The sequence below is a fragment of the Myotis yumanensis genome, unplaced genomic scaffold (assembly GCF_028538775.1).
Source record: "Myotis yumanensis isolate MYYU_CA2020_CCGP unplaced genomic scaffold, mMyoYum1.0.hap1 SCAF_10, whole genome shotgun sequence".
NCBI lineage: Eukaryota > Metazoa > Chordata > Mammalia > Chiroptera > Vespertilionidae > Myotis > Myotis yumanensis.
Window position 1 is genome coordinate 46,372,240 of NW_027223761.1, and position 26,403 is coordinate 46,398,642.

The 26,403-nt window shown below is 48.2% G+C and overlaps 1 pseudogene; it reads left to right on the top strand.

Moving 5' to 3' along the window:
* The first annotated feature begins 20,290 nt into the window (after window positions 1-20,290).
* LOC139019175 (U2 spliceosomal RNA) lies at window positions 20,291-20,430 on the top strand (annotated as a pseudogene).
* The last annotated feature ends 5,973 nt before the right edge of the window (window positions 20,431-26,403 follow it).

The following is a 26,403-nucleotide window of genomic DNA, read 5'->3' on the forward strand; positions in this document are numbered from 1 at the left end:
AGCCGGTTTGGCTCAGTGGATAGAGCATCAGCCTGCAGACTGAAAGGTCCCAGGTTCGATTCCAGTCAAGGGCACATGCCAGGGTTGCAGGCTTGATCCCCGGTAGGGGGCGTGCAGGAGGCAGCCGATCAATGATTCTCTCTCATCATTGATGTTTCTATCTCTCTCTCCCTCTCCCTTCCACGCTGAAATCAATAAAAATATATTTTAAAAAAAATGACTTGAAGTTGCTATGTTAATAGGACACTTGTTAAGAATATGAGGGCAGGGGGAGACTGTGAGACCCACAGAGAAGGTAGCTGACAGAGAAGATCTCTTACATAAGCTGCCTTCTCCACCAGCCCGTGTTATACCCTGTTATCCTGGTGGCTCTCAGTGACCCCACCTCCTAGCATTATCACCCTGCGCAGAACCTTCCTCTTGCGTCTGGGCTAGGCCTGCGATTTACTTTAATCAATCCAACATAATAGACATGGCTCTGCGCCAGCTCCACACCTAAGTCTTCAGAAGGCCTGGCGGCTTTCACTTTTGCAGTTGGAAGCTGCCATGTAGGAGTCTGGCAAGACCACGTGGAGAACCTGGGGTGAGGCCAGTCATGAGTAGGGCTAGTGAGAGCTGCTCACCTCAGGCTCTCGGGAGACAGAAACGCTCAACCAGCTGGCACCCAAGGGATCTCAGACCCTGAGCCGACCCACTAGCGTAATGCACAGGAGTGACCATGACAAAAACCAGCAGAAGATGCAGCCAGCTGACCCCAGCCCCGACTGCAGAATCACGAGCAAATAAAACTGTCGTCGTGCTAAGCCATTCTGCTTTGGAGTGGCTTCTTACACGCTAACAGACAACCAACGCAACCTGGCCACCAGCTCTGTGTCCTCCCCGCCCTGTTGCCCTTGTCCCACCCTCTCGGCTCCCCTGGTAAAAGAACTGCTAACTTTACATTGGGATGTGAGTGGCTGAAAATTCAAAATTTAAAGAAGATGCCAAATGGCAAAGCCGGACAGCCAGCGCCTCCTTGAAGATAGCCAGTCCCAAGGGACCGGGCAGAGAGGCACAGTTGAAAACAAACACATGTCCTCAGTGTTTTAAAGTTTATGAGGTGCTACCTGCCTATGAGTTGGTCTCTTTTATTTTTGTCTCACAGCCACCCAGCAGGCTTGGCCTGTCTCCCTTCGGCCTCCCTCTCCCCCCAGGCCCCTCCCCCAGCCCAGACAAATGACTTGCAGGTCCCTGGACAGACCCACCTCCCTGCTGGAGCTGGGAACTGGAGGAACAAAGACCTAAACCCTCTGTCCCACTAAGGTGCCTTCTTCCCACAGGGACTTACACGAGGGGAGCTGAGGCCCGGGGTGAAGCCAGTCACTGGATGGGGGCTGGTGAGAGCTGCTCAGAGGAGAGGAGACCAGAGGGAAGCTGGTCTGGAACACAGGGCACTCCCAGCTGGTCCCGGGAAAGGCTTGGGTTTTAGATGCTTCCCACAGACTGTGGACAAAGTCATACTTAGCTCAAGCTTTAAAAATACTCTTTCTACACAGACACAAACACTGTAATTCCCTTGACTTGCTCCACCTTCCAGTGAAATCTGACAGCGTGTGCAGACACGTGAGAGGGGGTGGGGACCAGGATGGGTGCTGGGAGAGAGAGCGTCTCCCCTTCCTAGCAGAGCTCTGAGGAGCGACTCCATAGAACCTCCCCTCCCCAGCCTTTCTAAAGGACGGTGACTCTCAAAGGAGCAAGGGTGGGGGCAGTGAATGCTTCCCTCTTCCCACACCCTCCAGCCTGATCACCTCCTACGTATCCTTCCTGCCTCAGCCTCTGCGCCACCTCCTCTGGAAGGCGTCCCGACCACCTCCCCCATCCTACCCCAGGCAAAGTTAGATGCACCTCCTCTGTGCTGACCCAGTACCTTCATCTTCCCACAGGCACACTCATCACATTTATTTTCTGTTTATTTTTCCAGCCTCCACTTTACACTGAGGGCAAAAACTGTGCCTACCTTGCTCCCCAGAGGGTCCCCAGTATTCAGGTTAGTGCTAGGAACACACTTGGTTGTCAATACACACCTGATAAATGGATAAATGGGGTCTGTTCCAGCCATTTTACCGATGGTTAAATGAAGGCCCAGAGAGGTTAAGTGACTTTCCTAAGGCTGCACAGCAAGCTCATGCCAGAAACCAGGTCTTTAAGTTCCTCTGTGATAAGAACCTCCCTTTCCTGCTCCTCCTTTCTGGCAGGTGTGTGCATGGACAGGTCTGAAGCTGGGATAGGGCAGGAGTCCCACCTCCCCACTTCACCCCTACCCCCACTCCAGTGAAATTCTACCTCTTCCTCTCCAGCTCCTTGATAGAGACCTACCTCTGCTCTGACTTCCTCCCAGAGAAGTCTGTGCCCCGCCTCAATAGCAGCCCAATAGCAGCCTCACTGGTTGTGAGGGGTGGTCCTACCTCTGGAGGAGGCCGCTGCCCCAGCTGTAAGATGAGTCAGCCTGGGAGATGGCGAGGCTCTTTCTGAGTGTCTGTGGACGCCTATGAAAAAGACTGAAGAAGACTGGCGTGCCAGCTCTGTGCAGCTTGCAGTGTGGCACAAAGCACAAACCTTCACCAAGCATCATTTATTTTTCAAATGCCCGGCCAGTGTGGCTCAGTGGTTGAGCATAGACCTAAGAACCTGTAGGTCATGGTTCAATTCCTGGTCAGGGCACATGACCGGGTTGCAGGCTCTATCCCCAATATGGGGCATGCAGGAGGCAGCCAATCAATGATTCTCTCTCATCATTGATGTTCCTATCTCTCTCTTCCTCTCCCTCTCTGAAATAAAATAATAAACAAACAAACAAACAAATAAATAAACAATGTACCAGAATTTTAGTTCAAGGATACATGAGTTTTTAACTTTCATGTGTGTGAACACATGCCCATGGATGGTGGTGGTGGTGGTAGTTTTCAGGTTTTAAAACCAAACAAAGCCACAGGATTCTACTACATAATCAAGTGGGGCACGACTTTAAAGCTCACACAGATCTTACATTTCATATCCACACCTAATTTGTACTTCACAACTCTCAGGAGGAAAGCGGGGGCGGGGTGGGGGGGAGATGAATATAATTACTTGGCTGTCAGTCCTGCCCAAAGAGCTTGATTAGCCCTGGCAGGAAGCTAAACCATTTGGAGCCCATGCTCTCGGAGATGGGGGTGAGAGAGATGGCAAGCATGATAGAACCTGGGACAAAGGCAACAGGATACTGAGAGGGTGACTCAAAGGATTAGGGCAGCCCAGGGGGTGGGCCCTTAGCCCTCATGGCTCACTTCTAAGCCTTGTGTTTGTCAGAAAGACACCACAGTCCTGGCCAAGGGCACCCAGAGGTGGGCCAAACACAGTCCACGCCCCAGCATCTCCCTGTGGACTAAAATACAAGGTGGCAAGTGGCTACTGTGGCTGGGCTAGTACTTGAGTTCCAAACTGAGAAAACTTGGGAGAACTGAGTTACAGGCTGAGCTTGGAGTCGGGTCTCTGACCTGTCACGGCGCTGTGCCCACCAGAGGGCGCTGCCGGTGACACTCACCTTTCTTCCCAGCCCATTGCCGCTTTTCATCCCTCCGGCTCGTGGAGGTGATGCTCTAGCCCAAATCTGGGGCTTGTGGGGTGGGGCATGGCGGGGGAAGGGGGGTCCCCACAAGTTGAGAGCAGAGGGCAAACTCAGAGAAGTAGAAGTGTGAATGAGCAGTGGTTTGGGGCAGTCACCAAGGACTTCATTGCCTTCACAGCTTTCCCTCTGATAAAATAACTCCCAATCTTTGTATTTTACAGCATGTTAACACCGACATTTATTCAGGTGATTTTTAAAAATTCAACAAATAGTCAATGCTTATTGACTATTTCCTTCTCGCTATACAAAAAGATGATTGACAGATGAGAAAAGTGACATTAAGTAATTTGCCCGAGGTTTCACAGCAGGTAGGCAGGAGAGTACAGGTTTTATTTATTTATTAAATATATATTTTTATTGATTTCAGGGAGGAAGGGAGAGGGAGAGAGAGAGATAGAAAAATCAACGATGAGAGAGATTGATTGCCTGGCTGCCTCCTGCACACCCCCTACTGGGGATCACCCACAACCCAGGCATGTGCCATGACTGGGAATTGAACCTGGGACCCTTCAGTCTGCAGGCTGATGCTCTATCCACTGAACAAAACCAGATAGGGTGAGAGTTCAGGTTTTAAAAGCAAGTCTGTCTGATTCCAGAGCCCGTAAATAAACTGTTAAGTTCATAGAATGGAAAGTAGAATGCTAACAATACAGAATCAGGAACAGAGAATTCTAGATGTTAGCCTCCTTGGCTCTTCCCTCCAAGAAGCCGGGACTGTGGTTTGGTGGGGACCTTGGAAGGGACTTGCTGTCCTGCAGACCAGTGGTCCAACTGCTTTGATGGGGGCTCCAACCCCATCCACCAGCCTCTGAGCAGGTCCATTGGGGGCAGCTTCTAGTCACCACCGCTTGGTTCTCTCCTGGCCAAGGTTACTCGGGGTTGAGAAGTTCCTCAGAGAAAGGTTCTGTAGGCCCAAGCCTTCATTCCCCCTTCTCGGGTAACCTGTTCAAGGTCACCCTGTTGAGTGGGTCTGGATTTGAACTTGGATCCTTCTTGTCCAGGTCTCCTCCCTGCCCCTCATGGGGCCCTGCTCAGCACAAGGTAAACCCAAGAATGTCTCCTGAGTCACTGCTCAGGGCAGATGAAAGACAGCATTGTCCCACCCAAGTCTGTGGTTTTTCTTTTGTTTTTGTTCTGTTTTGTTAATCCTCATCAAGGATATTTTTTCCATTGATTTTTTTAGAGAGAGTAGAAGGTAGGGAGGGAAGGTAAAGGGAGGGAGGGTGGAGGAGAGAGAGAGAGAGAGAGAGAGAGAGAGAGAGAGAGAGAGAGAGAAACATTGATGTGAGAGAGACACAGCGATTGGTTTCCTCCCACATGAGATCGAACCTGCAACCCAGGTACCTATGTGCCTTTGACTGGGAATTGAACCCATGACCCATGGATGCGCGGTGGCGGTGGGGGCACGACACTCTAACCACTGAGAACCACTGGCCAGGGCAAGTCTGTGGCTTTTTTTTAAACAGGGACCTTAGAGGTTTAACTAAAAAGATTTGGTTATGTGGAGATAACCAGGCACAAAAGTAGGTCAGCAGGAAAAATATTTTGCCTCTCAAATTAGGGTGGCAGGAAAGTTGGGGCACCTTGCATCCCCACTGCTCCAGCCACTTTCTAGCTGCATCACCCAGACAAGGCATTTACCTAACCCTGAGATTTCATTTCCTTCAATGGACAATGGGGACATTTACACCACACGCAGAGCCGCATCACATGACCTGGCACACACAGGCACTCAGGTAGCAGATAGTGTAAGCTCCTTCCTCCACTCCCCAAGGCTGGGATTTGGGGCGACAATCCCAGGACAAGGCCCTGGGTCAGTTTTGACTGAGCAGTACGGGTGCCAAGCTAGTACTTAGACCCTGGTGCCCCCTGTGTCATTAGGTCTAATCTGGACCAAGGGAGGACTGGGACATTATTTCATTGACAATTAGCCATGGGCGCTGATGAAACAAATTACATGAATATAAACTGTAGCCAGAAATTACAGAAGAAAAGGAACTAAAAATAACAATAAATTGGGTAATGCTTATCTGTCATCTAAACAGCATGTGATGTTTCAAAGCAATTGCTTAATCCACAATCTTCACAAAATCTTGTGAGATGGCACTGTTAGCTCTCTTTACAAAAGAGGAAACCAAGGGTCAGAGAGGAGGTGTTTGGTTTGTTCAGGGTCAGGCATCCAGTGACAGAGGGCAGAGTCAGATCTGATCCTGGTCCCCTGGCCTGGTGAGAATGGGGGGGGGGGGGGGGGGCTGAGAAAAGATCAACAAAAGAATTTACATGCACAATGCATAGCCCATGGACAAACAATAATGCGGAAGCCTGGAAAGGGGGCGGGAGCAGGGTGGAGGGGGTCAATGGGGGGGGAGGGGAAAGGGGACATCTATAATACTTTCAATAATAAAGATATATATTTTTAAAAGGCACATGAGCCAACTGAAAGAGTTCCCAATGGTCAAAGCTGGAACAATTTTAGCAACAAAATAAAGTAATATTGGATTATAAAACAAAACAGAACAAAACACAGCAGTGACAACACCAAATACTGGCGAGGATGTGGAGAAACTGAATCACAAAAGGGAGCAGCTCCTCTGGAAATGGCTTGACAGTTTGTTATAAAACCAAATAACACACTTATCGTATGACCCAGCAATCTCACTCCTGGGCATTTATCCTAGAGAAATGAACACTATGCTCACACAAAATCTACACACAAATATTCATAGTAGTAATTTGTAATAGTTGTAAAATGGAAAAAACGTAAATGTTCTTCAGCAGGTGAATGATTAAACCAACTGAGAGTGTGGAAGGGAGGGAGAGAGGGGGAAGGGAGAGAGAGAAAGAGAAAGAGAAAGAGAAAGAGAAAGAGAAAGAGAAAGAGAAAGAGAAAGAGAAAGAGAAAGAGAATGAGAAAGAGAATGAGAAAGAGAATGAGAAAAGAGGCGTCTCAGATCACTTTAAACATCAATCAATAGCTCCTGTACCACCTGTTATCCAAGGTCTGACTTTTCTAAGCCCTTTTTAAAATCTCTGCTCTTACTGGGTCTTCACAGTAGGCCTGACATAGTTTAGGGTAGGGACCTGCACCCTAGTAGGCAAATGAGGAAGCTGAGGTCCTAAGGGGAGAAGTGACTTGCTCAAGGTCACCTCAGAACCCTTTGTGAGACCAGGAATTGTTTCCTTCCTGGCTGACATTCTCTCTTCAGCGGGGTGCTATGGCTCCCAGAAGACCCCAGAGCAGGTCTGGCCCTGAGATTTCTCCTTGTCTCCTTTCCACTCCCTGCTCCTGAAAGGGGTCCCAGGTGGTCCCCAATGTCCAGGTAGCCCCAGCCATGCCAGCAGAGCCACCAGAGTGCTGTGCCATCACAGACACTCAGGAATCACCTATTGAAACTACTGCGTGACCTTAGTAATATTCCATGGTATGGCTATAACAAATTAAATTGCAAATGATAAAGGGAAGCTCCGGGCATTGTGGGAGAATCCAGGGAAATGGAATCTACTCAGTCTTCATGAAACTAGGATGGGGGAAATAACCGTGGGCTGGGATTTGAAGAAGGAATGAGACTTCACCCTGGTGGACAAGATGGGGAAAGGCAGAGCCTATTTACAAAGCCAAGGCATGGGTGTGAGAAAGTGCCTCCCCCTTGTGGTCCAAGAGGGGCTTTCTACAGATTCCTGCAAAGACTGAGCAAGACTTCCTGTGAAGTCAGGGCCTGGGAAGGAGCCGGCTTTGTTTGGAATACTCCGGGGAGAGAACTCGAAGCAGAGAACGGAGAGGCTGGAATAAAAGGCCTTTCAGGGGTTTCTAAAGTCTGAGTTGACCCCGATTAGAAGGAAAACATAAGGGCATTTTCCCTCTGCGCCCAAGAGGCAGTGTCAGATCTCAGGACTCAAGAAGGGTCTTGAGCGGAAGTGACAGGACGACAGAGCTCACAAGTGGGGTCTGTGTGCCACTGCAGGCGCCTCAGCCATGCACAGCCTTTCCTGCCCTGAGAACCATCTTCCCAGAATCAAGCTGTTAGTATCCTTTTGTGAGCTTCACCTGGGAGGGCTTGGGCCCCACTCCTCCCGCCAGAGTGAGGGCTTATGAAAAAGGGTGTGGGCAGAAGAGCCCGGCCGCTGAGCTCCCTGCAGCTGAGCCAGCCCAGCCTGTCCTGACCCCCAGGATTCCCAACAGGCACCCGGGCAATTCAGAAGTCCTTTCTCATTCTGGTACCCCGTCACCAATTTCTCCCCTATCCCTTGGAGACCTTCCTCCCTAAAACACAGGCACAGTGATCCCCCTTAGACACGATTTTCCTCCTTTGCCAAGAGTAAGAGCTTTTGGCCTCTTTCTCTGCCCTCATGAGCAGAAGGTGAGTAAACTGAGTATTACCCTGGTTATAAGATAATTTGGAATGGAGAGGAGGGATTGAGGGGAGTCTCTAGTAGGCCCAGCTTCTATGCTGGTCTAGAAAGAACAAGGAGGTCTGAGCTAAGGCAGAGGGTCAGAGGGGAAGAGACCACTTGGTGACTGGTGACTGATTGGATGTAGAAATGAAAGACAGGGAGGGGTCAGGGTTGACTTCCTAGTTCAGATGTCAAGTTGGTGGTGGAAAGGCACAAGGAAAAAGCAGGGGAGAGGGCTGCACAGTGAGTTAGCAGGAAATGGCCATCATCTCTTTTGAAAATTCACCTTTTGTATAGTAGGGAAAACATTCTAAATAACTTAGATGTCAATAGATAGGTAAGTTAAATAAAGTGTTACATTATATTAGACAATATTATGAAATATTAGTGGGGAAATAGTCACCATAATTTATGCTTTGAAAGAGAGTCACAATAAAGTATTGCAGAATAATCCTATTTTTTGTAAAGAAAATAGATGAATGTGTCTGTATCTGAATTTTTAAAAATATCAACATGCTAAAAGTGGTTATCTCCCGATGATGAATTTGTACTATCTTCTTTGTGTATTTTCCCCATCCTTTCATAAGGAAAAACAAATGTTACTTATCTGTGTCCTCTGCAGTGAAGAAGTATGGAGTCTGGACCGGTAGAGCAATGCCAAAGGGTCAGAAGATACTTTGGCCCCGATGTGTGTGCCCCCACACTGGGCGTTCAGTCCTTGGAGCCCAGGCAGCAGCTGAGTGTCTGCTGCTCTGAGTTCTGAGTGACACGATCCCTCCTGATTCTTGGGTCCTGGTCCAGGTGGGACAGAGGCCACCATAAATTGCATCAATATCTCTGGCCTAGGAGGGCCTTGGAAGTTCACTCCATGTGGGTTGAGGCTGACCTGCCAAGGCCAAGAGTGTGGAAGAGGAGAAGGACAAAGGTAAGGTCTGTTGAGCTGGCCCAGGGTCCCATGATAGATGTGCAATAAAATTGTACTGAATGAATTCATAGAGAGGCAAGATCAACTTTATGAATCTTTCGGTACATTTGGAATTCTTTTTTCAAACGACAAGTGAATTGAACAGAAGTATAAAGAAACTAATGGCCCAGTGCACGAAGTTCATGCACGGAGGGGGGGGTGTCCCTCAGCCAGGCCTGCACCCTCTCCAATCTGGGACCCCTTGGGGGATGTTCGACTGCCGGTTTAGGCCAGATCCCTGCAGGATTGGGCCTGCAGGATCGGGCCTAAATTGGCAGTTGGACATCCCTCTCACAATCTGGGACCGCTGGCTCCTAACCGTTCACCTGCCTGCCTGCCTTATTGCCCCTAACCACTCTGCCTGCTGGCCTGCTCACCCCCAACTGCCCCCCCTGCCGGCCTGATTGCCCCTAACCACCCCTGCCTGGGCCCTGCCACCATGGGTTTGTCTGGAATGACATCCAAAAGGTCTCCTGGAAGGTCTCCCAGTCTAATTAGCATATTATCCTTCTATTAGTATAGATTAATTCCAAGACCAATGCGACTCAGTGTGTGTCAGCTGCCCCAAAAAGCAGAGCTCAGACCTAGTGAGATCCAGTGAGCAAGAGACACCACTGGCCCCTTGAGATCCAGCTGAGTTTTGCTCTTTCCTGGGACAGGGCCCAGTTCATAGCGGCAGCTCAACTGTAATCCACTAAGTGAAGAGAGGGAGATGGAAGCAGGGGCCTCGCTAGCTGTGTCTTGTCACCCCTCTGAGCTCACTGATGTTTTCTGCAGAAGTTCTGCACCCACAGGATGTCCTTGTACACTTGACTGAAGTTGACAGAAAGTCCCTGTCCTTTTCCGAGTGAGAGCATTCATTATGTTCTCTGATCCCAGAATGGCAGCTCATTGTTTTTCCTTCCTTTCCTGAAAACCTATTAATGTAGGAGCATCTGGGGGATTTCAAAGTTGGCCATGACCTTGACTGCTTCTCCAGCCGCTCTGTCTGGGGAGCCCTCCGGCATTCAGTGGTATTTCATAGGCTCCCGTGAGCCTTCTGAAAAACACCACGATATCTAGACCAATTCCCATCTTCTGAGGAGACGTGGTTGCTGTTTGCTGGCAATTACTCTTTGTCCTGTCTCCCTCTGTTCTGCACTCCTGTAGTTTCTACCCCTTAGCACTGCCGGAGGTTTAGAATCAAACCCTGAGACCTGCACTTATGAAGGTCAGAGCCGGAGGGGTCTGGGAGAACATTGGGTTCAATCCTCTCATGTGCGAATTCATTTCAGTTCTTTTCATCCATCATTACCAAGCGGCTCCTCTGTGCCAGGCTCAATGCCAGGCCCTGGGGGCACAGAGCTGGCACTCCTCAATTTCCCCAGCGGCCCTTGAAGAATTTGCTCACAGTCGGAGGATAGAGACAAACTGTAATTTTTCCAAATTTACTCAGAAAGATAAGACTTCATTAGATACAGTCCAGGAGTAGGGAGCATGCACTAGGAGAGGGGATGGCCAGCTGGACTTGGTGAGGTCAAAGAAGGCATCATAAGTGGAGGTGGCATTTGAAATTTAAAACAGGACATTGTAAGGGTAACAGTCAAGGGTGTGTCAGGCAGATGAGGGAGTAACAGCCGTTTTCTGTAAAAACAGTGGCCTAATGGTGTGCACCTTGAGCTCTGGGGTCAGACTGGCTGGGTTTGAATCCCCCTCTCACCGGCCGTGTGACCCTCGTCAAGTTTTTCGCCCTCTCTCAGCTCAGCTTCCTCCTCTGTGAAGTTGACAGACCCCTGGAAGCCAGGCTGTCACACGCAGTCTTGCAGTATGTCACAGCACTCCTTCTAAGCATGTGCCCTTCACCGCTAGCAGTTGTATGTTTGGTATGACAGCTTTCTGGTGGAAGACAGTCAAGTGCTTGTTTTCTCACAATATCATGACAGTGTGTGACCGATGGAAGTGAAATGTGTTGGGGAAGGGTACCTTTTCCTCATTTGTGCAAAGGCACCAAGTGGGCCACAGGTGCCCTGGTACCTGTGGTGTCATGTCTTCCATTCTCCTTTCAAGAGTGAAGGTCTTTCTCACAGGCAGGGATCAGAGGAGCTCCAGCCTTCTTGCCTCTCTTGAGACAACCGCCCAGAAGCACTCCTGGCTGCGTGGGGCCACTGTCCACTGGGCTACAGGTCTCTGCCTAGGGGTCTGCGCTGTTGCCCACCTCCCCACCACCCTTCTGCACAGAAGCCCTGGGGGAGATGGGAAGGAATATGGCTCCTCTCCCCTGACTGCTTTGTCCATTTGGTCCCTAAAATTACACACCCAACCAGGCAGGGGATAAACATTCCTGCACAGAAGGATTGGGACAATCCTAAAAGCACTACACCATCTGAAGAGAAGGTTAAAGCTCTCATTCTCTTGACATTTCCCAACATAGGAAGAGAAACTTTTGCATCTCTCTTAAAGAGAGAGGTTCCCTCGGGGCACACCCCAGTTTCTAATCTCCCCTCCCTTGTTCTGAGAGTCACCTGTCTAACTCCAGGAGCCTCCTTGTCACAGCTTCTTGACCCACCTCTACTCCAGTCCCACAGAAATCCAGTCCCACCACAGGGAGGGAGGGCTCGCTGATGGATCCACCCAGCCCCCTGATTCTAGGTCTGCCGAAGCAAGATCCTTGGTGAGGCCAGATATCTGTGCTTTTGAATCTGTGCTTCTAGACCCATTGAGGCTTAGAAATTCTACTCCTTGGTTCTCTCCCTCAAATAAAGGAAGGACTCAGACTGACCATTCTAGTAAGGCTTTTATTGAGTTTTTTAATTTTCCTTATGATGTATGTGTGTGCGTAGTATGCGCATGTGATATATATGCATGGGTGTGCTGTGTATGGTGTGTGTGTGTGTGTGTGTGTGTTGTATGTGCATGTGTATAGTGTGTCTATTGTGTGTGGGTGTGTGCATGTATATGTGATATATGTGCATGTGGGGTGTATATGTTGGTAGGAAGCAGGCAGGCAGGGGAAAGGTGGATCAGTTTTCACACCACACACCAAAATGATAAAAGTGCTTATCTCAGCATGGCTGGTGTGGCCCAGTGGTTGAGCATCAACCTATGAACCAGGAAGTCACGGTTTGATTCCCAGTCAGAGCACATGCCCAGATTTCAGGCTCAATCCCCAGCTGGAGGTGTGCAGGAGTCAGCCGATTGATGATTCTCTTTCATCATTAATGTTTCTATCTCTCTCTCCCTTTCCCTTCCTCTCTCTGAAATCAATAAAAACATATTTAAAAAAAATTTTTTAAGTGCTGATCTCTGGGTAGTGAGGTTAATAACTATTTTCCTTAGCCTTCTCTATTTTTTTTTCAACTTCTCATCAAAGAACATTTGACTTATGTAATGAAAAGGGAAAAGTTGTAAAGGAATTCACCGTATGTCATTATCATTCATCTTGAATTCTTTGTTTCGGCGGAGCCTGACGTGTCAATGGGAGAGCACTCCCACCGCTTCCAGGAACTGTGCTGCTCACAGGAGCATCTGGGACACGGGCTCCACCCCAGCAGGGCTCGCCCAGATGGCCCAGCAGGGCCTTGGCTGGGTCCTGAGCATTTGATTCCCAGGGCTCCAGGCAGCTTTGGAGCTGGGTCCCGGCCAAGGTGGAAACCAGGTGCAGAGTCCAGCTCTGGAGAGAGGCCTGGTGGGAGCCAGGCTGGCACCACAGTCCTATCCAAGAGAGCTGCCATCGCTCCTCACTTCTTTTTGTTTTTGGCAATCCTCACCCAAGGAGATTTTGAGGATATTTTTTCCATTGATTTTTTTTTAAGAGGGTGGAAGGGAGGAAAAGAGGGAAAGGTGTGTGTGTGTGTGTGTATGTGTGTGTGTGGAGAGAGAGAGAGAGAGAGAGAGAGAGAGAGAGAGAGAGAGAGAGAGAAACATCAATGTGGGAGAGACATATCAATTTGTTGCCTCCCACAAGTGCCCTGACCAGGTCTGGGGATCTAACCTGTAACCCAGGTATGTGCCCTTGATCGGCAATTGAGCCCGAGACCCTTCAGTGTGCAGCATCAGCCAGGGCAGCTCCTCACTTCTAAGACATGCATTATTCTCCTCACTTTGTTTTTTTTGAAATCCAGATATATCTGGAAATTGGCATGTGCATTTAGTGAGGTGATGTTTCTTTTTTTCCTGAAAAGCTCTTATTAGATTAGCATATTATACACAGAATGGAGCACAGGGCCAGGCTTACAGTAGATGCAACGCCAATAAATGTCTGTTAATAAAGGAATGCACACATGAAGAAGGAGAAATGATACCCACCTTTTTCTAAGAGCAACAGCTTCCCACTCATCCCAAAATAAATGAGGTTTGTTTGGCCGTCTCCCTGGGGCTTGGTTAGTTTGGCACAGCTCCCCTGGGAACCTCGCAGAGACGCAGTGATCTGTGAGCCCTGCCTGAGGGGACACTCATTTCCCCCCAGGTCTTTCACACACAGCGTCCTCAACCTTCTCCCAGGAGCATGAGAAAGTTCTTGCTGGTTGCACACAGTTGGTGCTCAGTGCTGGGTGCCGCGGCACCACAGCCTCCTCCTGTCTGGGGTGTGCGCCCATTCCTGCCCAGATGTCAGGCTTGATCCCCAGTAGGAGGTGTGCAGGAGTCAGCCGATTGATGATTCTCTCTCATCATTATTGTTTCTAATGTTTCTAACATTCCAGGTTTTGTTTGCAAAAACAAACAAAACCAAACCGATTTTGAATTATTTTCCTCTTGGCCTGAGAAGGGAGTGACTGAGTTCCGTGTCCAAAGGTGTGTGGCATCTAGCTCCGTGGTCTCTAAGTGGGTCCTCTTGGTGGGCTGGGCACCTCTACCCCCATTCTCTGGCTGCTGTTGTTCTCCCCGCCCCTACTCTAACCCCCCTGTTAGGTGCAAGTGGACAGGAGGAGGGATAAGGGACAGACAGGGTCTAACAACTGGTACAGATAAAACTTGGCATTGGAGCCTTCAAGAGAGCTGTGTGAAATTGTTGGCATTTGTCTTGGGAGGGAGGGGGATTCTGTGAGTCCCTCAAAGCCCTTTTTCATCCATGGGGTGTCCCTCGACCTGGCTTTGCATTCTTTGGCTGAAAGCTATATCTTTTCTCTCGGCTCAGCTCCTGTTTGTCCCTCCTGAGGGGTCACCTGCCCTTCTAGGTGGTCCTCTTAATCTAGATCCTCTCCTTGGGGACACATCTGGCCCATGGGCAACCCCAGGCCTCCTTGTCCTGTCAGAATCCCTGCTGTTTCCAAAGTGCTCCATCTCATGACTTAGCCACCAGTGGGCGCTCTAGGCAAGCATCTCACCCATGGACACAGGTGTGGGTCAGAGACCACTCCTTACACCCAATGAATGTCAAGGCCCACAGGCCACGTTGTCTGCATGGTTTCCTGGAAGGCCCCTCAATTGGTTTAAGTGAGAAAGCAGCTCTCCTTTACCCTTCCCACATGTGGGCTGGGATGGGGCACAGGCAGGGACAGAGATGGACAATACTGTCTACTCTCTGTCGAAATCCTCATCACCCGCTTCTTCATCTGGTGAAGTCCCAGCCTCCTGTGTATCCTCACAGCGAGAGTCTCAGACTCAGTACGTTCTGTGTAGGTGTGTGGCATGGGTCTTTGGTTCCTTCTGCACCCTGAGACAAACAGGAAGTGGCCTCAGCCCCTTCATGCTCCATTGATTCCAGCACAGCTTAGAGTCCCAGGAGTCAATAGGATGTGGATTTAAATCCCCACCCCTTAATTAACAAGCCCCTGGGGCAAATTGCTGAATTTCACTTGGCCTCAGGTTCTTCACATGCAAACTTGGTTTAAAAATCCTTTCCAGAAGGGGCCGGGGGTCCTAATATAGGGTAACAGGAGAAGATTTGACTTTGGGTAGTGAGCATACGGTGCAATATACAGATCATGTAACATAGAAACCCACACCTGAAATCTATATGTTCATGTTAACCAATGTCACACCAATAAATTTAATTTAAAAAACATTTTTTAAATCCTTATTTCATAGGGCTTGGGAGAACTGTAGAGAATTCTGCAGGGCCTTTGGCACAGTGCCTGGCTTATAATAAATGCTCCCTAAATGGGGATCATTATTTACATGGTCCTGCTGAGATGTGAGCTTCTGCTCTGGGGCTGGAAGGCATTTTTGGATTTCAAGGCTGTTCTGCAGTGGGGTAACCCCTCCATGATGGTGCCAGTGCTAGTTGGCTCCCTGAGGCAGGCGGAGTGGGGGAGACCACAGGTGATATCTTCACGCAGGGCCAGGTACTTTGTCACTTCTCAGGTAGGCGACCTTGAACATCTCTGAGTTCCCTGCTCCTTTCCTGAAAAGTGGAGATAACATTAAACTGTATGGGAGACCCTCCTCGGCCTCGCCTCCCTGTTGTGAGGATGAATTAGGTGGCAAATGGCAGGTGTCTGGCACAATAAGGCTTGTGGCCTGAGAGCCCTCAGCAGTGGTTAGTCCCCTCCCCCTCCTCCTCTGAGAGGGAGCATCTGAGTGGGGTGATGTCTATCACCTACACGTCTCAATCCACGAAACTCTGGTGGTGGCTGAAGAAACGAGTGGGCAAGAGTGTCCCTCGTAAAGGGGCGCATGCACAGTGGAGGGTGAGTCGTCTCTGACCATTAGCAGGGAGAAAGGAGAGGCCAGGAGCGCTGTGAAAACTTCCTGAAGAAAAGCCACTTCATCAAACGACGCAAGAATGCCTACCTAGGAAGACACAAACCTCTCTGTGCTGCTGAAATGCGTTTCTTTTATAGGAATAGCTCGCACACGAGTGGTGGAGAGGCACACTGTCCATACGAAAAGGAAGTCATATCGATTCATACGCAATATATTCCAGCGTGCTCGTGTTTTGAAGCAAATAGGAACAAGCTTTCCCACAACTAAAGAGGAAGCGGTAGCCCTTTACGAAGACCTCACAAGCATGCTGAAAATCCTGCAGAAGTGCTGTTCTCTAGTGCAAGTTGTCACTGATTTAGTGGCTTTGAGAACCACTAGCCTTTCCGCTACGTTAGGCTCTCTGGGGAAGCAGGGCCTGCAGATGAAGAAGTTGTGGAGATACTTCCTCTAGTATTTGTGAAAAAAAAAATTTTAGTTTTTGAAGAAGTCTAAACCTTAGATCAGATTTTTCACTTTGATAAATCCAGTCTCTGGTAGAGGCGATTGCTATGAAGGTCATGCTTCTGGAAGGAAGTACAAAACCTCAGGCTTAAGGCTGCTAGGGGAAGTGACCATGAGGCTGGGCACTAAAGCTGATGGCCATTAACTCTGGTGCTGTTTTTGTTCGAGTTTCTGCTTTCAAAAACCCATTGGTTTTAAGTGATCCGACCAAAACTTATTTTTAGTTAAACCCTATAATTTTTACACTGAGAGATTTTGCAAAAGGTTTTTTTTTACTTTGTTTTATTTTGAGGTTCATACAAATAGCATTATGGCAAAAATGTCTACATCAGGATCCCATGGCAAGTCAGGATTAACCAAACATCCAAGAAACAAAAACTAAAGTGTTTGGGAGTAGTTAATTTCTCCTCAACCACATGTTTTCCAGATTTGGTGAAAGCCATGTTATCAGAACAAGAGAATATTCCTCACATAGACAAAAAAAAAAAAAGAAAAGAAAAAAAGAAATTCAGATGTCATTTCCTTCAGGAAGCCCTACTTACAGCCTCTATCAAGTTGAGCTAAGGACCCCTCCTCTGGGCTTGCCCAGCTTCCTGAATTTCTTTCTGTCTCTGCTCAGATTATATCATGTGGCCCTTGCCTATGTCCATGTCTGCTCCCATCCCCCACACTGGTCTCACTGGGCTTCGGGGGTCCGGGGCCCAGCACAAGGGCAAACACTGGGGTGGAATCAGGAAGCATTATGAACTGAAGTGAATGATACAGAAGCACAGCTCGGGGCTGGTGAACGTAGTTGTGTGTCTCTGCCTATACTTCCATTCAGTGAGAACTTATTGCAGAGAGTTTACCACTGTAAGCCAGTGGTAATCCTGGGTGTAAACACTTTTTGTAAAGGTTACGAAGTTTTTCAGCTCTGTTTATTAGCTCTGGCACAGGCTTCCTTGCTGCCGAAAAATCCCCCCGAGGCTTGAGGAGCCCTGTGGATGCATACACAATCTAGGACAGGACCCAGAATGCTGAACAATGAATAAAACCAGAGTGCCAGGCTATGGGGGGATAAAAAGTGCTGGGCTCTAAATTAAGCCATACGCTAATCCACACTCTGCCATTCACATGCTAAAGGATCTGGACAGTCACTTTGCCTCTCTGGGCTGCACTGTCCTCATCTGCCTAATGCAGGCCTTGGAGTGGGTTCCACCATTTGCTCATCATATAGAGGTCTTCAGGACAAGGTTGTCTGCAGGAGGTCACAGCCTGGAGAATAAAACAGGCTCACACCCCATGGTCCTTCAGTGGAGGGAGGAGAAATGAACATTTCCTGAGTACCCACAGTATATCTGTCACATCATATCTAATGTCGAATGTAATGCCTTCTTCAAGGTAGGTATTATTGCCCCCATTTTACAGCTGTGAAAACTGAGGCTCAAGAGGTTAAGTGACCTTTTCATGCATGTGGATCTAGCAAGCAACTAGAATCCAGGTCTGTCTGACTCTAAGAAGACTCACATGGTTCCTACCCAACTTGGACAGTCTGTGACTCCATGATTTAAAGAAAAACAAAAGATTAATTTATAGAATGCATGTTTATTTTTTCCCTTAGATATGTTCTTTTAATCATGTAAAGTAATTTTTTTGTGTGATTCAGGAAATGGAAAATGTCCTGTTCTAGACTGTGTGTTACAAAAAGCTGAAAGATGGCTCACTTATTTGTTCATTCATTCACTCATTCATTCAACAAATGCTTATTGAGTGTCTACTATGTACTGACCATGCATACACTATTCTAAGCACTGGATAATCATAATCACAAGGTCTGTCACATGGAACTGGCATTGTACTGGGAAGACAGCTGATAAAGATGTAAACAGCTAAATAAAGATGATTTCAGTTTATTATTCGTTCTAGGAGTACTGTAAACTAGGAAAATTGATAAGGCAGATTTGAGTGGGTTGGGGGGATCCATATAAGTTAAGGTAGTCAGAAACGGCCTTTCTAAGGAGATGAAATTTGAGCTAAGGTCAGGTGGAGGAGGACCTAGCCATGTGATGATCTGGAAAGCACTTCCTAAGTCAGTGGTTCTCAACCTTGGCTGCACATTAGAATCACCTGGGAATCTTTTTAAAATCCTGATTTCTGAGCCTCATCCTCAGGAAATTCTGTTTCTTTGTTACTAATGTTGTGGCCACACCCCATAACAAAGAAACAGAATTTCCAGAGGATGAGGCCCAGAAATCAGGTTTTTAAAAAGATTCCCGAAGAACGGAGAAACCAAGATGGCGGCATAGGTAAACACCGGAAATTGCTGCCTCACACAACCACTTTAAAAATACAACTAAAAGACAAAACGGACATCATCCAGAACCACAGGAAGGCTGGCTGAGTGGAAATTCTACAACTAGAAGGAAAGAGAAAAGCACACTGAGACCAAAGGAGGTGAGGAAGTAAAGTGCAGAGGTACAGAGGCGCACGGGGAAAGGGCTGGAAATTGAGGACACAGTTGTCTTTTTCAATCGGGAGGGGGTCTCAAGCTCCTGATAGCTCTGAACTCCAGTTCCGGGTGAGTCTCTTGGGACCCAGACTCATACAGGAGAAACTGGATTGTCTGGCATCGGTCGGAACTCGAGGGCGGCTTTCTCTCAGAGGTGCTTGCAGCGAATACTGGGACACTGAGACCTGGGGCCTCTTAGAGCAGGGCTGAGGATCAGCCATAGCTGTTTTCTCTGCCATGTTGATTCCCTGAGACCCCGCCCCACCCAAGCTGTGAGCAGAGGCTTTTGCATATGAGGGCCTGGCCCTTTGCAATCTGAAATTACCTAACAAACTGCACCTGGGTCAGAGAGACCCAGAACATCCAAAAGAAGGCCCAAGGCCCCACAGCAGCTTGCATTGCCTCACAGCTTGGCCTCATGTGGGCACCTCCAAACCCCAAACAAAGAAGAGGAATCTGCAGATCTCTCCATAGCTCCTGCTGGGTAGCCTCAGGCAAAAGCTAAATTAGCACCTCCTTAGAGATCCAAGTGTACCCAGTGGTCAGAGTGGGACCATCCAGATTACAACTCCTCAGATCCATAAGGGATACACTCAGAGAGCAGACTCAGTGAGCACCAAAGCCTCACTGAAGCAAGTCTTGCCCCATAAGGGTGCCTCCAGCACAGAAGTTCTCCCACCATAGACACAGCTGATTCTCACAGCCAATTGGCCTGGAGGTCAATTCCTCCCAGTGATAACACAACAATCAAGGCTTAACTACAAGACTGTGCACAAAGCCCACAATGGGGTGCACCAAGAGTATCCACCTCAGGTAACTGGAGAGGCTGAGCCACTGGGCCCTATAGGACACCTAGCACAGAAAGCCACTCTATCAACACAGGGAAGCATAAAAAATGTGGAGACAAAGAAACAGGTCACAAATGACAAAAATGGAGGAAAGCAAACGACTGGATATAGAGTTCAAAACCATGGTTATAAGATTTTTCAAGAATTTTCTAGAAACCGCTGATAAATTTAGTGAGACCCTCAATAAATCTAGTGAGACCCTCGAGGTTATAAAAAGGGACCAACTAGAAATTAAGCATACACTGGCTGAAATAAAGAATATTATACAGAGTTCCAACAGCAGACTAGAGGATCGCAAGAATCAAGTCAAAGATTTGAAATATGAAGAAGCAAAAAACACCCAACCGGAAAAACAAAAAGAAAAAAGAATCCAAAAATATGAAGATAGTGTAAGGAGCCTCTGGGACAACTTCAAGCGTACCAACATCCGAATTATAGGGGTGCCAGAAGAAGAGAGAGAGAGCAAGATATTGAAAACCTATTTGAAGAAATAATGACAGAAAACTTCCCCTACCTGGTGAAAGAAATAGACTTACAAGTCCAGGAAGCACAGAGAACCCTAAACAAAAGGAATCCAAAGAGGACCACACCAAGACACATCATAATTAAAATGCCAAGAGCAAAAGACAAAGAGAGAATCTTAAAAGCAGCAAGAGAAAGACAGTCAGTTACCTACAAGGGAAAACCCATACGACTGTCAGCTGATTTCTCAACAGAAACTTTGCAGGCCAGAAGGGAGTGGCAAGAAATATTCAAAGTGATGAATAGCAAGAACCTACAACCAAGATTACTTTATCCAGCAAAGCTATCATTCAGAATTGAAGGTTATCGCTTCTCAGCCTTTTGGCTAAGATCAAGTGTAGTATCAGAATTGAAGGTCAGATAAAGAGCTTCACAGATAAGAAAAAGCTAAAGGAGTTCATCACCACCAAACCAGTATTATATGAAATGCTGAAAGGTATCCTTTAAGAAGAGGAGGAAGAAGAAAAAGGTAAAGATACAAATTATGAACAACAAATACACATCTATCAACAAGTGAATCTAAAAATCAAGTGAATTAATAATCTGATGAACAGAATAAACTGATGATTATAATAGAATCAGGGGCATAGAAAGGGAGTGGACTGACTATTCTCGGGGGGCGCAGGGAAGGGATGTGGGGGGTTGTGGGGGTTCGGGAAGAGATTGGACAAAAATCATACACCTATGGATGAGGACAGTAGGTGCGGGGGTGAGGGCAGAGGGCGGGGTGGGAACCGGGTGGAGGGGACCTATGGGGGGAAAAAGAGGAACAACTGTAATAATCTGAACAATAAAGATTTAATTTAAAAATAAATACAAAATGAAAAAAAAATAAAAATAAAAATAAATACATAAAAATAAATAAATAAATAAAAGATTCCCAGGTGATTCTAACGTGCAGCCAGGGTTGAGAACCACTGTCCTAAGTTGAGGGAACAGCAGGTGCAAAGGCAATGAGGTAAGGACAAGCTTGACTATCCGAGGAACAGAAGGGAAGCCAGTATGGCTAGAATAATTAAAGGCAGGAAACATGGTGGAAAATGATGTGGGAGATGGGGTTTGGGGGCCATGGCAAGGAGCTTAGATAGCTAAAGTCATTGGTGGAAGGTAAGCACAGTAGTGGCATTCAACCTCAGAGATGACAGGAGCCTTAGAAACACTCTGACCCAAGCTCCTCTTATCAGTCCCGCTGAAATGACCTGTCCAGAGACCAAACAAGGTCAGTTAGTGGTAAAGCCAGAAGTTAATGGAACACTAGTGTCCCTACTCCCCAGGGTGTTAAAACAGAGTTCTTAGCCAAACAGTGACACCCAGGCTGTAATGCAACCACCCAAGCCACCGCTGGTTCTCTCTCCTGATCAGTTGCGTCAACCTTCCCTGTCTTCTGACTCCCACCTTTCCCCTCCTAAGGTTTTTGTGTACACAGCAGGCAGAGTGAACATGGTAAAACTTAGTTTATATCATGTTGCACCTCTGCTCAAACCCTTTGATGGCTTCCCTGTACTTCACCGAACCTGTTCATTGTTTTGTCTCCGCTCCCCACCACCGCCCCCCAGACTTGAGGGCAGGCCTTTGTCTTTGATATTCTTGGATCTTCCCTCTGCCACACATAGGATTTGGCATGCAAAAGGAGCTCCAATAACTTTTGAGTGAATAAATAAACATCTGCAAATAAGCAGATTAAGTGATTTAATTTACATCTACGTATGAGAGTCTATCTGGTTATTATTTATGTATAACAATTGGTTAAGAGCATGGACTTTGAGCCAGACTGCCCCAGTTCAAACCCTATCTCTTCCACTTACCAGTGGTTTGACTTTGGATAAACTATTAGCCCCTCTGTATCTCAGTTTTCTTATCTATATAATAGGGGTAATAATAGTATCTAACTCACGGGTTGTTGCAAGTATTAAATTAGTTCATATACATTAAGTGCCTGGACCAATTCCTGGTACCTCTCCACTGTTAGTTATTGATATCATTACTGGTATCTACATGTGCAATGAGGAAAATGAATGCTAGAATGGTCTGGATGGCTTCACTGGAGCCTCTTGGTTTAGGAGACAGAGGACTGTCTTTGGAGGATTCCCCTAATTTGCTGGTACTACAACCTTGGGCAAGTTCACTTCACCCTTCGGAGTCTGTTTGCATATCTGAAAAATGAAGATAACCGACCCCATTTGACTGTAGTTTTGAGCTTAAGGGAGATCGTGTATATCAAGTTTCTGGCAGAGTACCTGGCACTTACTCCAAAGGCAACAAATGTTTCCTTCCTCTCTTCCCCCAGCCAGCCTGTGAGCTCGCCAAGCATGAGATCCTTGTTAACTGTGTCTGAATCTGCCCACACCCTCTGGGTCCAGCATGAAATCTGGCCTTGTGAACAGACAATAAACAGTGAACAGACAATAAACACATGTGGACCTTAAGTAGGCCGCCACTGCAAAATTTCACACATGTGCCCTCAGTTTCAGGGTTTTTTTCCAGCCAAAAATCTTGTCCAGCATCATCTTCTCTCATGGTGGCTATGCCAATGACCACCTACTGATCTCCCAGGGAAGGGCTTGTCCCTCCAGCTGAATATGGTACCAGATTTGTCTTTCTAAAGCACAGCTCAGACCATGCCCTTCACCTTGCCCAGAAGCCTCTGTGACCCACCCACCCCTGCTCCTTAGGCTGGTGTTTGAGACTCACCACAGTCCACCCCTGGCTGCCCTTGCGTGTCCTCTCTTTCCCCCTCTAACACACACACACACACACACACACACACACACACACACACATACAGACGCACTGAATCACAGTTCCTTGGACCTTAACATTGCTGTACTCTTGCTCACACTGTTCCCAGTGTCTGGAGTGGCCTCCCAAAGCATCACACACCCATACCCCAAGGTCCCTCTCCGCCTGGCCTCAGCCAATTCCGCAAGGTAGGAGTGTCCCTCCTGCACCTAAGTTCCCACAGGGCTTCAGGGCACTGCTCCTTGCACACTTGCCACTGGGGGATTGCATTGTATCTGTGTACATAAGCCGAGTGGGCACTCAGTCGATGTGATGAACATATGTGTGTTGGCGTCCCACTGTCAGGGTAGGGCTGTATTGCATTCATCTCTGTACCTCTCTTCTCACACAGGTACATTTTTTTCTTGAACACAGCGGGAGCATAACACATATTTACTAGATGAGTCATCTAGCCTTGTCCACTCTAGTGTGCAAAGGGGTCCTTGCATCAGTCCCTTGTTCCTCAGCTCCTCTAAGTCAGACCTCATCTTCTCACTTAGACTGTTACAACAGCCTCCTAGCAGTCTCTCTTTTTTCCTTCTGAGCCCCACACAGGCTACCAGAGTGACCTTTCTACAACAAAAGGTCACTACTGAAAACCTTTCCTCTGCTGAAAATCTTCCAATAGCTCCCTATTGCCACGGGATAACGCCTTGGCTGTGTTCCTCTTCAGCTTCAGCTTCTGCTTCCCCACGTCCCCTACCCCACACATACCCCCTTGCACTCCTCCAGAGCTACTTGTATTACCATGACAACTCTGTGTTGTTTCAGGTCTCTGCGTTTTGGCATATACTGTTCCCTCTTCTTCAAGTGACACTTCACTTCCGCTCCCCGTCCCCCATCACCTGATGAACAGCTGCCCATAACTGATACCCAGTTCTGACGAAAGCTTCCTCTGTGGAGGAGATGGTGGAGCGCGTGCATGCCCACCCTCTGACTAACCATCCACCCCACAAATACAGGGCACTCACTGTGCACTAGACACGCCCTCCAGGCAGCTGCTGTACTCGCCAGATTCTTGTGATTGCAGTCCTCACCCTGTTCTGACGGGTGAACTACGCTCCCACCTGCCTCATTTCCCTGGAGCCCTGAGGTCTGGGCTGCTCCTGGCTCTCATCACTGAACGCCTCTGATCGATGAGCACTCACAGTACCAGCATATGTGGGTGACCATTAAATGAGCTGCACTGTGTGCTGGAGAGCGGAGGGGTGGAAGTCAAGTGGGGGATACGGCAGGATAACTGTGACGTCTCTTGCATCTTATTTTAGAGTCCAGATCCTGCTTATCAAAAGCAAAATGATGCTTCAGCTTTGACTGCCCTGGGGCTCCTGCTCAGGCTTCTAGTGAGTGATGGTCAGTGGCAATGGCCTCAGAACATTCCCTTTAACCCGAAAAACGCTGGGTCAGTGAACAGGTTATACAGGCTGCCGAGAGCCCAGCACAGTGCGAAATGTGTCTTTGTGACCTTAAGGATGGCAGCAAATAAGTAAATGCTGGTCTTGGCGACAACGCTTCAGACCCTCAAATGTGTCCGTTCTTCTCTTTAACAGGGCTGCTTGGCACTGAGGACAGAGAGAGAACTTGGACTGCTCCTGCCCTAGAAAGGCGCCTTGTCTGGGGAAGCAGGCCACGTGCTCCAAGACACTTCCCTCAACGAGTAAGTCACCACGTGGCTAAGTTCCAAAGAGCACGTCCCAGAAGGATGAAGGAGCACGACGCGTTCCAGGAAGGAAAATAAGACGGGTGGGGAGCACCTGGACATCAGGGAAAGGATCCCAGGGTGAACCGGAAGAGGTCTGGCAAGGTGGAGGTAGAGGGTGGGGCACAGCCTTGTAACTACAGTAACAGCGAGCATCTGTGTGGCACTCACACTGTGCCAGGCACTGTTCTAGATGTTTTATATGGTTTCACTCCAATAACCGACGAGGTTAATAATTGTGATTACTATCCTATGAGCCATGGGAAGTGGTTAAATGGTGTCACGCAGGGAAAAGAGATCAGACTTACCTATGAGAATCCCTCCTCTGGCTCCTGTGTGGAGCACTGATGGGGGTGGGAGTGGATGCCGGGAGAGCCATTAACAGGCCTCCAGAGTAGAGGTCTGGGGCGAGATGTCAGGAGCTTGGACTTGATGGGTGGCTCTGGGGGTGGAGAGAAGTGGGCTTATCGGAGAGCTATTCAGGGGGAGAGTTGGCAGAACTGCTCAGCACGTACTCACTCTTCAGGACTCAGCCCAGGGTACCAATAAACCTCCCCTCCTCCAGGCTTGCCCACGCCTTCCTTCCTCCTAATGGCCCTGATCTTACCCAACACCAGGCTGTCGTGAGATGGTCTCTCAGAAGGGAAACTTACCCTCTGACCCATTCCCTAAGCAAAGAGCTCCTCTTGGGACTCCTGCTACTCCTATCCAGCCTCCCCTCCCCCACTATCCTGTTCTTCACAGCGTCCCACCAGTTTCCCTCTCCCAACATCATTCATCTCTATCCACTTCCTCTCCATCCCTAAAGCCCGCCATTGTCCAAGCTTCAAGCGGAGGCTAACCATCCGCTGAGTTAGAACCAAGAGCCAAGGACCTTCATCTCCCACCCATGCTGCTACCCATCTTCTCTGTCTCTCAGTCTCTTGCACTCAGGCAGGCACCTTTGCCCCACCCCCCAGCCCAAGCACCCACAGCTCTGCCCTCCTCTGATGACCCTGGTTGCCAGAAGCTGGTCCACCGTTGCTGCTTGACACAGTCGCTGCAGGAAAGAAACATCTGCACAGCTTATGTTTCAAGGGACCTGGCATATATGACATATGTTTTGCTCCCCCTCTTAGCGCTATGTGTTCTAAACAGGACCACCTCCCCAAGAAAGGTTGTTTCCCCAGGTGAGGATTTTTCCCTGGAGTTAACAGGACTAAGGAAGAGAATAAATCAGTGAAACCCCCTAATGTTACAGAAATACCATGTACTACTTATGAAGAACTTGGACTAAGACTGTTGGCAATAAATTTGGGACTTGTTGGGCCCACATCCCCATGGGTCTGCCCACCAGGGAAAGCACCAAAGCCTATACCCCTGGAGATCCACCGACACAGGGCAGTCCCAGGGAAGGCAAGCAGCGAGGCTGGGAGGACATAACCTTTACTGGGTAGGATAATCTCCTTCAGTCACTTCCTTGTAGCCTATCAGTAGAGCAGTGACCTTGGAATAGCCCTTATAATGGAACACAGAGATTAACCTAGACAAGATTAAAATCAACAGAACTAGATAGAGACAGGATTTTTGGCAAAGGTCAGATAAGATACTAGGAACTGTAGAACGTTACCCAAAACATACTATGATGTAATTATAGAGGCATGCTTATAGGATCAAATAGATTAAATATAGATGTAACAGGACAATAAAAAGAGAACCTCGCTATGTTGATCAACTGAACGCTGCCTCCGTGACCTTCATTCTTCGCCGACTCCGTCCACACCTTTGGGAACCCCTGGACCTGCTGGGGCAGAACCCCAACACCTGGTTACTCTGCCCAGGCTGCAGCACATCACTCTCCCAGATGGGAGCTCTTTGAGCAAAGGTCAGGGTCAATCGTGTCTATTTCCACAGCAGTGCCAGAACTTCTCTAGTGGTATTTAGCACCTTCTATCTCATGTT